A 12,047-nucleotide genomic window follows, 5' to 3' on the forward strand; every position below is an offset into this window, starting at 1 on the left:
TAGGCCGTGTGCATGTGTAGGCCGTGTAAATGTCGCTGCTTAGATCATATATAAAATCTCAAAAACAGATACGATTCCAAAACACATTTAAAATGCAAAGAAACAAGAACACAACATTTCTGACTATTAAAACTAATTAAATATAATGAATTGTTATAATAATAAATTATATTAATTAATTTTATCAATAGCTAATTTTAATAATTGAGTATAAAATTAATTAAGGAATTTTCTTTTTTGTCAAAGAAAATTAGGTTTATCGGAAAAATAATCATTATTAAATTAATTATGGGGTTTTCTTTTTCATTAAAGGAAATTACCGGAAAAATTATACTTTTTGTTGGTAAAGCATATTTTCGTAAAATCCGAATTGATTTTCCCTATTACAAGTTCAGAAAGAGCTGGGTTTTTATTTTACCTAAATTAGACCTTTTCCATAAATAGTAACCTTAAAACAATTGGAGTGAAAACTATGCGGGTAGGTACCTACTATCTAGGTACTTAGGAGTATAGATAAAAAAATATCTAAAGTACCCACTTAGTCACCTGTAATAGCGGTCAAGGCAAGTAAATAAAATGCATGATAGTATAAAAAACTAACATGAACTCAGAGCCGTGATAGCCCAGTGGATATGACCTTTGCCTTCGATACGGACGGCGTAGGTTCGAATCTTATCCGGGATATATCTCCAACTTTTCATTTATGTGCATTTTAAGTAATTAAATATCACGCGTCTCAAACGGTAAAGGAAATTCATCGTGAGGAAACCTGCATATCTGAGAATTTTCTTAATTCATTTCGTATGTGAAGACTGCCCGTCGGCATTGGGTCAGCGTGGTGGACTATTAGCTTAAAATTACTCATTCTTAGAGGAGACCCGTACTCAACAGTGCACGTGCTCAAAATTGATGATGATGATGATGATGAACATGAACTAACATAGTAACAACTTTTTTTTTCGAGGAGAGGTATCTTCACGCCATAGGGAAAAGTGAAGGTTGTGTAGGTCTCATACCGTCTAAAACCCCAAAGTTCCTACTTATCCCCTGATAACTGGACCATGGAAAAGCTAAATAGGATATTTGCCATATTTAATATTTCCATTCCCCTCCAACTAGTCGGGAAAGACTGTATTAGAAGTGGGTACGACAATAGTCCAACGGGGCGGGGATCGAACCACCACCCCTCGGTGATAAGTTCGACCGCTTTACCATTGAGCTATTGGGACTCTAAATGGAAAAGTTTTAGCAAGCAACAACCATAGTACAGTCAACTATTGGACAAACGAGGCATTTTTAAGATTCATCATCATCATTATAAATCTGTTTTATCGACCCCCTACAGGACGAGGCCTTCGCTCTTTTAAAGGTTATGAGATGCAAATATACACTGCTTACCCTGAGGACTCATAACGCCAGCCACACACGGTCAAGTAAATTGACAAGTCTGCAGCGCCCTTAGGGATGAAGCAGTGAAAAAAACTAATACCCATAACCATATTTTGTTTTTTTTTAACAGACCACATTTCTAAGTATGCAGCAGACTTGACGGTGTATGACTGGCGTTTCCATCTATACTATAAATACTAGGTGCTATAAATAAAATATGAAATGGGTTTTGTTCAACCAATGATGCCGGTAATTACCTCTAACATCGCAATAATTTTATCCCAGACGTTTCAAGGAAACGAGCCTCCAAACGCGTCATCGAATCTCCTCATTCATTACGTAGTAAACCGAAACCTATGACGAAACACGTCGAAAAAATATACAAAAACCAGCACAAGGAACTATTTTTATAAACTAAATACTTAAACACACAGGTCACCTTAACTGGGCGTGGGGTGCGTATAACAACGTAAAACCAGACTTAAAGAACTTGTTTTTAACACAAACTCAAAGTATTAAGAGATCTTGTTACTGGTCTAACTGTCGGCATACGTAACCAGACAAAAAATGAATGTATCATTCTAGACTGGGGTTTTTACGTAGTGTTAGGAATGCTTAGAAGGTACACATAATCGCTAAAATGCAACAGATAAGTTAATGTAGGTCAAGATAGTTATAAATTTTATTTTGTTAGACCTAAGTTTTTAATTATTTGTGTATTTTAAGAAAATCAAATAATAACTATACTAAGTTATATCATTGAACTATACCATTCCTTTTGATAGTACAGATCGGACGAGAATTTGCTTGATGTCAAGTTCAAATTTGAAAATTTAAACTTGACGGAATAACCTTAACGTTAGTATATCTCCAGAAAAATCCGGATGCCATAAAAAACAACACTTGCAAAATGTAGCAACTCTCGCAATCAGTTATTCTACCGCAAAAAGTTGTGAGATCCATGTAATAGTTACAGGGGGTCGAAAATGGCTTGAGTTGCTTCGAGAAAAGTATAGTACGGCCGTGCTCTTTTTTTTTCTTTGTTCGACTTGCAATGCGACAGATACGAAGAGCTCTACTACTATTAAACCATTCAAAAACTTATGTATTCTAGACAATTAATTCGACTCCAATACTCAATTCATTCATTCAAAATTATTAAACAGGTCTACTAGTAGTAGAATCATAACTCTATGGCTTCGATGACGTAGCGGCAAATGTGCCCGCAAGGATCGCGAGATATTTATACGATGCGCCTCACCTGCATTGATCAGAATTAAATGAATATTCAGTCAATACGGACCTCTCAGCTTTACACTTGGAAATATTAAAAAGGTAAATATTTTGAAAAACGATACCTATAATTATTTTGATATTAAGAGTGCGTCTGTAATTTTATTTTTTAAATCTAGAAAATTGTTAATGATAAAATAAAAATATTCAAATAGCCATCCAAGCATGATAGAAAGGATTACGTAACATGTTTTAGTTTGTTAAAGCTTTTTATAATATATTTTTATTATTTTATATACGTACCATAACATTTTATGCATAGACTTAATTTTCTTCAAATGTTTATTTTATCATGTTATTAAACATTTTGAAAATTATTACAAAATTATTTTTTGTGTGTGTACTCGTATGTATCTCAGCCCCCAATTTTTACACGCTCTATAGCCTAAATTTTCAAAAAATGTACCATTAGATACGTTTAAATTGTAATATTTCCCATTTTCTCATTACTTTTGACGTAAATTGAGTTTTTCTTTTATATTTTTACTTTAAATCAATCACTAGCTGACGTCGCGTGGTTTCGTCCGCGTGGTTGCCGTTCCCGTAGGAATACGAGGATAATATAACCTATAGCCTTCCTCAATAAATGGGCTATCTAATACTGAAAGAATTTTTCAAATCGGACCAGTAGTTCCTGAGATTAGCGCGTTCATCAGCTTTTATATATTAGTATCATCATCATCATCATTTTCAGCCGATGGACGTCCACAGCTGGACATAGGCCTCTTGCATGGACCTCCAAGCATAACGATCTCGAGCCGTCAGCATCCAGCGGTTTCCTGCCATCCGCTTGATGTCCTCGGTCCATGTATTAGTATAGAAGTATAGATTAAATATTGCTATGATGTTCACTTTATTAATTTTGTTTATTTATTTTCCAGATAAAATGGCAGTATACAAGATTGCATTGGCCGTTGCTATGCTGGTAGCACTGACCGCAGCCCAGCGACCATTCTACGCTGGTCTACGCCCCATTGGAGTTCCATACGTGGAAACAGAAAGCATTTCAAACAGATTCGGGGAAGACGCCGATCAACCCATAGATGCTAAGGGTGACGCTAACTTGATCAACCGAATCAACCAAATGCCGATAGATCAACAACCATTCTGGTACTTAAACTGGAGATTCTACGACGCTCAGAGGAAGAATCCTCAAACCTACCCCCAAAGACCAAGTCAGTTTGCTGGAAACCAATAAGTGTTACAAAATTTGCAGTTAATCGAAGAAGTATTAATGAAATTCCAAAGCCATAACGTATGTTTAGAGTACAAATTGCGATTTAATTAGAACCTAAATTACAGTGTTTTCTATTCAGAGATATTAGAACCGTAAATCCATCAGAGGTACGAGTATGTGAGTACTCTTTTAGTTCACTGAGCATTGCTCCTTATATTATTAAGTGTTCATAAGTGTTTAGCATCCTGAGGTACATTTTTTTAAACACAGAAACCCGGTGGTTATTCTTTGATATAGAAATTAACATGGCGGTGCTCAAATAGTTTTGATCGTATGAGAAATTTTTCACGCACGTCTGTAACAGGATTTTTGCAAATCTGTCATCTTTTTACAATGCTATTTAATTCGAGTATCTTTGAATAGATAATAACTAAATTGTAATCAGCAAATTATGACTGACTAATTTATTTAATGATGAACAATTGATGCTCATAACAGCATATTGGATTATGTGAACAAAAAATTAACTTGTATTATTAGTAGCTAGACGTTTTAAATATAATTTTCATTCTTGCCTGTGATAGTCATATGTATATTGGTCTTAAATTGACTTTACACAAGTCTTTAAACAGTTGACACATCAAGTATTCTCCCTTTTCCACTTTAACACTAGGTGAGGGGTGGTTTTTAGACTTGTAACTATTATTTATTTTAGAAATTTGTTTAGAAGCAAAGACTAAATAACACAGTATTGTAGATTTATTTAATTCGTGCCATTTGCTATTCTTAAGTGCAACTGAAACGTGTATACTCATAATTTAGTAAATAATAAAAAAGTATAATGGGATGTTTATGTACCTAGATGTAACTAAATAATGTTTGTTTGAAATAAATGCTTTATGTTAACTTTAGTTTTTTTAATTAAAAACCTACTGTGATAAAAAGATACTAAATAATTTAATAATTTTCTGCAAAAATCGAACGAATGTAAGCAATAACATCGCCCAGATTTGACAAAAAGCCGATTTACAGACTATTTTTAATATTCGAAGGTAAAGTGTGGTATCAGCTATCTCCTATAGCTGATGGAAGATTTGGGCACTTACTAATACCAGGCCTGGCGCATTTTAGTAAAAGCGAACAAGTACATATTGTACTATTAAGTATTTTGTATTTGAAGACAACCCTAACGTTGTTTGAAGTGTAATAATATTAAGAGCAGCAGCTGTACGTGTATAAAACGGTAGGCTATTAATTTTGTTCGAACGAAATTGCGCCGTATTGCGTCGTAGCGACGGTCGCTATTTATATAAATGACGTTGCGGAGTGAATCTTCTGTACCTGCTTGTACATATTCTGTGCTAATACTCTATAGTACAAGCCTTAACAGTTTGAACATGGTATAAGTGCCTAACGCTCAATTACGTACGTTACGGTACGTTTTAGTAGTAGTTGTTGAATGTGCAAGTGGAACGACATAAGAGGAGAGGAAGGCCAAAGAAGAGATGGTTGGATTGAGTGAAAGAGGACATGTGTGTAAAAGGAGTGGATGATGAGTTGACGAGTAATAGAGACGAATGGAAAAGATTGACATATTTTTTCGACCCCACTTAAGTGGGATAACGATAAGGAGATAATGATGACGGTACGTTTTAGTAGGATCATAACTAGACAAGGATACTGCAAATTAAGCCCATTATTTTTTATTATAATGCAAAATTTCACAACTGCGCTATAAAAATCGTAATAACAACAATGAAATAAATAAATCGGTAGATAAGTCATGGTTTTAAGATAATCCTTAAACCACAAACCTGTCCACGATTATAAATGTGGATCGATTAAATGTCGGTTTTCCCTGTAGATAATGGTTGCAGAATGTAAATAATATAAAACAACTATTTATCTAACGCTTGATTTGTTATAAAACATGATGCTGCTGATGTCCTTAAGTTTTCCTAAACCGAAGGTTGCCTGGAAGAAATCGCTACTTAGCGATAAGGCCGCCTTTTGTATGCTGATCTCTTCCTAATTTGTTTTTTATTTCACTTGTTTTTGTCTTTGTGGTGTGCAAATAAAGTATATTTATCTTATCTTAAAACATCTCTGCTTCTCAAATAATATATCTCGAATAATACTTTTGCCATGCCGTGTCTTTTGTGCCGTGCAGTGCGCTTAGTATTGATAATAAATATAAAAGCGGCCAAGTGCGAGTCAGACTCTCCCATGAAGGGTTCCGTAGCAGCAAGTGACATAAACTTCTTGCTCATTAATTACATATACACAATAGATATACACATTACGATTACGATTTATGTAGTATTAAAAAAACTACTTACAAGATCTCGTTCAAACCAATTTTCGGTGGAAGTTTGCATGTACATCATATATATTTTTTTTTAATTTTGTCTATCTCTTGTTTTAGAAGACACACATTTCACCACTTTGGAAGCGTCTCTCGCGCAAACTATTCAGTTTAAAAAAAATGATATTAAAAACTTTAATATAATTTTTGAAGACCTATCTATACCACATACGTATGAGTTCGATGAAAATAAAATTTTGAGTTCCAGTTTTAAGTATGAGGGACCTCCATAATGCGGTTCGCGGAATACATCTACTCACCAAGTTTCAACAGTTCTTTAGTTTCGGAAAAAAACGTCATCGACATACGGATATTACTACAGATAATTTATGAATACGTTCCGTACATAATCTATCGGAAAGATCATATATTTTAAGAAATTATTATCCCTTCTGGCGTGAATTGCGTTAAATTTAAGTTACACAAAACAATATATTGTAGAATTTTTTGTTTGAGCAATCAAAAAAAGCCTATCAAGCAGCAGCGTGGAGGGTCTAAGTTCCATATCCCCTCTCCTATAAGTAGGGAAACGTGGCACGTTAAATATATCAATCAATATATATATATAGGGTATATTATTTTTTTTTATTAGATGAAAAAAACAATAATATACCCTGTAACACCTAGAATTTATGAATATCTAATTTTTAATTTAGGTATAAGAGAAAGGCTATTTGATAGTGTGTGTCAGGTAGAGCACGTTAGAGCGTAATTGCTTCTGATAATCGCCAGTACTATTGTTAGATGTTAAATGATGATAAACGAAAAAAAGAAACCTGGGTAAGTTTGTTGTGGGTTCTTCTCGGATCAAGGCGCTTTTGGAACCCTGGTAAAATTAATTTTAAGTTTTCGACTAATTATTAACATCATTATCTTATAATACTAATACCTGACGTTTCGAAAGTGCTTGTAAACTTAGCCTGATTGAATGATATAAATGAATATTGATATTGAAGCCGTGATAGCCCAGTGGATATGACCTCTGCTTCCGATTCCGGAGGATGGGGGTTCGAATCCGGTCCGAGGCATGCACCTCCAATTTTTCAGTTATGTGCATTTTAAGAAATTAAGTATCACGTGTTTCAAACGGTGAAGGAAAACATCGTGAGGAAACCTTTAATCCCCTGCGTGTGTGAAGTCTGCCAATCCGCATTGGGTCAGCGTGGTGGACTATTGGCCTAACCCCTCTCATTCTGAGAGGAGACTCGAGCTCAGCAGTGTGCCGAATATGGGTTGATAATGATGAATATTGATATTGATATTGATATTTGAAAGTAAATAGAGATTATAATATTACCGCAAGCCAGCCAACCCATATTGGAGCAGCGTGGTTAGTTTAAACTCTATAACTTTTCCTATAGAAAATAGTTTTGTATTTGTTTGCTATAGGCAAATGCCGTACTAACTCTGGAAAGCGTTGGCCAATTTATGCACTAATGCGAAGCTATAATGATAATTATACTCACGTATTCTGATAGACTACAAGCTTGTACAAAAATTGCATGTGAAATGAACCAACGTGAATAACGCTTAGAAGGCTGTTACTATATCAGAAAATAACTATGCCTTAATTTCTGAGCCTGATAAGACCGAAAGGGCAAAGCGATCTAACGTGGAAGAGTTCTGCGGTGGACAGTAATAACCAATGTGAATGACCATAACAGGAAGAGACGTTTATTGGAGCAACATTCAATCTTAAACATCCTCTTTTATCAAAAAATCAGTTTATAGTCGAGTGAATGAGATGGATTTAACTAAACAACAAAAAAAATCGGTTCTCTGTAAAGTCGGTTTACTGACGTTAGTTGAACGTGACAACATCAAAAGAAAATACTGATGGAGGTTGCATTTTTCAAAAGAAAATGTTCGTTTTTCTAAAATACTGTTTGATAATCTTCATATACCAGAAAATGCTTTATTTCTTGTAAAAAAAGTTGGCAACCCTAGAGCGAGAGAACGCCGCATGACGTCATATTTTTTCGAGTGTGCAGCCGGCTTCGAATTATAAGACGTTGTCACGTCAAAAATCAGCTTATAGTCGGTGCTACTGATCACTGATCGATTTAACTAAACAAAATTAATGTTATTAATGTTTACTGCAACCATTGTCGGCGTATTTAATAAATAAAGTTGCATATGCAAGCCGCATCACTAGACTGTACTATAAATAAAATATGAAATGGGTTTTTTTAAACAATGATGCCGGTAATTACCTCTAACATCTCAATAATTTTATCCCAGACGTTTCAAGGAAGCGAGCCCCCATACGCGTCATCGAATCTTCTCTGCATTCATTACGTAGTAAACCCAAGGTATAACGAAACACGTCGAAAAAGATACAGAAACCAGCACAAAGAACTATTCCTACAAACTAAATACTTAAACAGACAGGTCACCTTAACTGGACGTAGAGTTCGTATAACTTACAATGTAAAAACCAGACCTAGAGCTTGATTTTAACATAAACTTAAAGTATTAAGAGATCTTTCTTCACTGGTCTAACTGTTGGCATACGTAACGAGACAAAAAAAAAGAATGTATCATTCTAGACTGGGGTTTTTACGTTGTGTTATGAATGTTTAGAAGGTACGTTTTGTCGCCAATAATGCGAATGATAAGTTAATGTAGGTCAAGATCGTCATCAATTCTATTTTATTAGACCTAAATCTGAATAATTATAATAATAAAATATTAGTTAATTATAAAATCTGATAATTAACCGACTTCCAAAAAGGAGGAGGTTGTACGTTCGGCTGTATGTATGTTTTTTTTTTTTTTTGTTTTGTTTATTTTATTAGTTCACAGTATTGCCCTTGACTAAGCGCATTAAATAATTACCTACCAATATATCCCCTTAAACTAAATGCATCTTTATTTTCTTTTTTCGTTGATTATTTTTATTATCTATAAACCTACCTAATTATGGCGTAATCTCGACGTCTTAAGGGTGAAGTCATATCTTTGATACTTCTTCAATAATAAACAAAATTGACCTTAACGGTAGTATATCCCGGAAAAACCCTGATACAAAGAGCTCTACTACTATTAAACCATTAAAAAAATTATTCTAGACAATTAAATCGATTCCAATACTCAATTCATGCATTCAAAATTATTTGACAGGTCTAGTAGAATCATAACTCTATGGCATTGGTGACGTAGCGGTAAATGTGCCCGCGAGAATCCCAAGTGATATTTATACGATACGCCTCTCCTGCATTGATCATAATTAAATGAATCTTCAGTTGACACGGACTGTTGTACAACCTAACACTTCGAATTATTAAAAAGGTAAATATTTTGAAAAACTTTACCTATAGTTTAAATTTTATTATTAGAGTTCATCTGTAATTTTGTTTATCCAAGCTAATTAAAGGGCAACGTAGCATATTTAGTTTAAAAATACTAATAAATACTCATACCTATTTTTTTCTTCAAATGTTTATTTAAATAAACATTTTGAAAATTACGACCCAATTTTTAACTCACTGTAGCCTAAACTGCTTTTCAGCTAATGTATCAATAAATACGATTAAAGTGTACCAATTGTTAGGGTATAATATTTCCCATTTTCTCATTACTGTTTACGCAAATTGGGTTTTTCTACTACATTTACAATTAGATATTTTTATGATTTTTTTATTTGTTTTTCAGACAAAATGGCAGTATACAAGATTGCGTTGGCCATTGCTATGCTGGTAGCGCTGACATCAGCCCAGCGACCATTCTACGCTGGTCTACGCCCCATTGGATATCCTTCTGTGGAAACAGAAAGCATTTCAAACAGATTTGGGGAAGACGCCGATCAACCCATAGAAGCTAGGGGCGACGGTAACTTGATCAACCGAATCAACCAAATGCCGATAGATAAACAACCATTCTGGTACTTAAACTGGAGATTCTACGACGCTCAGAGGAAGAATCCTCAAACTTACCCCCAAAGACCCAGTCAGTTTGCTGGAAACCAACTGAATTGAAAACTTTTTCTGTTAAGCGACGACGTATTGACGAAATTCCAAAGCCATGACGTGTCGTTTTTAGAGTACAATTTGTTGTAAATTAGAACCTACATGAGTGTTTTCTATTCAGATATGTTAGAACCGTTATATTCATCAGAGGTAGTAAAGACACTATTGTTCACGTGTGTGAAAAGTGATGTATATCACTACATATAGTACTCTATTAGTTGATATATCATTGCTACTTCTTCTAATAAATATTTAGCATCTTGAGATACATTAATTTTATGGAAATACGGATTGTGCTTTGTTGTAGAAGTTAACATGGCAGTGCTCTAAAAGTTTTGATCGTATGAAAATTGTTAAAACACTGAAGAACCAAGAAAAATCTTTAAAAAAATTTGTATGCAAGCAATTTTTCATCTTTTTATAGATCTATTTTTGTGTAGACTTTAGTTTAAAGCGTGTATTTGAATACATATTGACTTAATTGTAATCAGCAAAGTATGACTGATTATTATATGATAAAAAATTGATGCTCAAAACATAGTGGATACTGAGCAAAAAATTAACTTGTAGGTATTTTTAGTGTTTTAAAATATAGGTTTCTGATTCTTGCCTGTGATAGTCATGTGTATTTTGGGCTTTAATTGGCTGTGCACAAAGTCTTTATACAACACATCAAGTATTCCTTCACTTGAAACACGAGTTAAGGGGGTGGTTTTTAGACTTGTCACTATTATTTATTTTAGAATTTTGCTTATAAGTAAATTTAATCAAATAGATAACCCAGTATTATAGATTTATTTATTTCGTGCCATTTACTATTCTTAAGTGCAACTGAAACGCAAATAATTCGTCATAAAAAGTCTAATGGAATGTTTATGTAAATAATGTTTCTTGTAAATAAATACTTTATGTTAATTTAGTTTACTTATTTAAAACCTAGTGTGAAAATAAATACTAAATAATTTAGTAATTCTTAAAAAGCTTATTCTACTTACTTTTTTTGGTAATTTTTGAATTATTTTTGTTATATTTGTATTAAACTACAAGAGGCATTTCTATTCCGAATGATACGAATAAGTATTAAATCACTTATTAGTTAATTTATTTTAGCAATCATGCACATACTTACAAACTAATTATACATTATTTCTTAAGATTAGTATACCTCTGACATGAGGTCCATAAATGAATAGGTAAAATGAATAAAAAATATAATTTACCATGCATGTCATTTTAATTAGGCTTAATAACGTATTTAAAGTCAATGGGGATGATGACTAGGTTTGAATATATTGATTTTTATGATACATTCGGGTAAATAAGGTCAATGTTAACTAATTTATGCATAAAAAGGAAAGATTGTCTGGATATTTGCAAAATAAATAAGATTATAAAATTTCAAAATCTATTAATTTTTTTTATCGTAATTAGATGAAAATTCATACAGTTTTAGCTTTCTTACATTAAATGTGACATTTTTCAATACATGAACTATAAACATAAACGCATAAATATCAAAGATATTAGTAATTTTGTTTGAACGCCCATACAAACCTAACGATCAGCGAGCCAACGACGTCACTAAATCGAGCCATTTTGTATGGAGCGTTTTTCAGGGATCCGTGGCAGCGCCGCAAACCTGACCCTTTAAATCCCTGTAGCTCCGAAAGTAATGATCGCAGATACCCTGTTACTTTTACAAAATTGCTTTGCTATTAGTATACTATTAATTTATATACAATTTAAAAAACTCATCATCCCTATTATCAGAATAATTATTACAGTCATTTTGTATAGAACATCGAGTTATTGAGGTATATTCGCTTGAGCTTAATTTTTCCATAAGCCATTTTTC

The 12,047-nt window shown here is 33.4% G+C and overlaps 1 long non-coding RNA gene across 1 annotated transcript; it reads left to right on the plus strand.

Annotated features, from left to right (window-relative positions):
• The first annotated feature begins 2,661 nt into the window (after positions 1-2,661).
• Positions 2,662-4,765, plus strand: LOC112045322 (uncharacterized). The gene is made up of 2 exons (XR_008251840.1): positions 2,662-2,724; positions 3,564-4,765. It is a non-coding gene; the product is annotated as an uncharacterized LOC112045322 (long non-coding RNA).
• Positions 4,766-12,047: the final 7,282 nt, after the last annotated feature.

The sequence above is a fragment of the Bicyclus anynana genome, chromosome 19 (genome assembly GCF_947172395.1).
Source record: "Bicyclus anynana chromosome 19, ilBicAnyn1.1, whole genome shotgun sequence".
NCBI lineage: Eukaryota > Metazoa > Arthropoda > Insecta > Lepidoptera > Nymphalidae > Bicyclus > Bicyclus anynana.